The following is a 1,344-nucleotide window of genomic DNA, read 5'->3' on the forward strand; positions in this document are numbered from 1 at the left end:
ACAAGAGATTCCATGTCGTGTGAGCTCCTCCAAATGCTCTGGTTGCTCTTGATCTGGTCAGTGATAGACAGTCTGCCACTATTTTCTTAGCCCCATTCTCTAGGTTTGTGTATTCTGAGCCTATAGAAGACCGGCACGCAAGGCTATATTCCCAATCTGGCTGTCATTCCTTCATACGGAGTAGTAGCCTAGCAGTAGCCTTTCTAGCGGCCTGCAGTGCAGCCCATCCTGCTCTGTCAGTGTCTCATAAGATTATGTGTCCTGGCTATCTCCTCCAGAGGGATATAATACCATGTGAATGGGTCATGTCTAGATGGGATCCAGCTTTTGTCAATTTTACATCAAAAGGTGATCTTATTTTTTTGCTGCATTTTAGCTAACCCTAACCCTTTTCCTAACCTTAACCTAATTCTCCTAGCCTGCCACGTTTATTCTCCTAACCTGCTGCATAACTTCTCCTAAACCTGCTACGAATAGTCAATTCTGGCAAAAGCTGGATCCCTTCTAACCATGACAATGTGAACGCTGAGGAGTTAATAGCCTTAGGGGAAACACTGTAATCCTCCACGCATTAGGGAGCTCTGTCTTAAATAAGGTGTTTATTATCTGCTTCTAGGACAACAAATAGGAAACGTATATTTGAATGATCACTGTAAACCCCTTTTGAATGCAGCTAAGGCCTAAGATTTGACATTAGAATCAGCTTATTGATAGGTTAGGCTACTGTGGGCTAGGCTAAATACAAATCTGGTAATGTCATGTAAGACTAATTTTAAGCCTTAGGCTAGCCTACATGAGAGGGATCATAGGTACATTTATCATAAATCACACAGGTTTACATGTGTAGGATGACGCTGACAGAGATGGTCGCCTCGCTTCGAGTCCTTAGGAAACTATGCAGTATTTAGTTTTTTTATGTATTATTTCTTATATTGTTACCCCAGGAAATCTTAAGTGTTATTACATACAGCCGGGAAGAACTATTGGACATAAAAGCAACGTCAACTCACCAACATTACGACCAGGAATACGACTTCCCGAAGCAGATCCTTTGTTTGGACCACCACCCAGAACAATGGATCTAATCCCAGAAGCCGACCCAAAACAACGGCGCCGCAGAAGGGGCAGATGGAGCGACCTCCTGGTCAGGCTCCATAGATGTGCACATTGCCCACCGCTCCAGAGTATACTACTCACCAATGTCCAGTCTCTTGACAACAAGGTAGGCAAAACTTGAGCAAGGTTTGCCTTCCAGAGAGACATCAGAGATTGTAACATCCTCTGTTTCATGGAAACATTGCTCTCTCAGGATATGTTGTCGGAATCGGTTCAGCCACCGGGCTT

At 43.9% G+C, this 1,344-nt stretch overlaps 1 protein-coding gene across 1 annotated transcript in view; it reads right to left on the bottom strand.

The window, feature by feature from the left end:
- LOC115155737 (claudin-14-like) overlaps window positions 1–595 on the bottom strand; it is a 7,085-nt gene extending 6,490 nt beyond the window's left edge. The window contains exon 1 of the mRNA XM_029702645.1: window positions 1–595. This exon is cut by the window's left edge and continues 7 nt beyond it. The gene's annotated coding sequence lies outside the window, so the exon portion shown is untranslated.
- Between the last annotated feature and the right edge of the window lie 749 nt (window positions 596–1,344).

The sequence above is a fragment of the Salmo trutta genome, chromosome 20 (genome assembly GCF_901001165.1).
Source record: "Salmo trutta chromosome 20, fSalTru1.1, whole genome shotgun sequence".
Classification (NCBI taxonomy): domain Eukaryota; kingdom Metazoa; phylum Chordata; class Actinopteri; order Salmoniformes; family Salmonidae; genus Salmo; species Salmo trutta.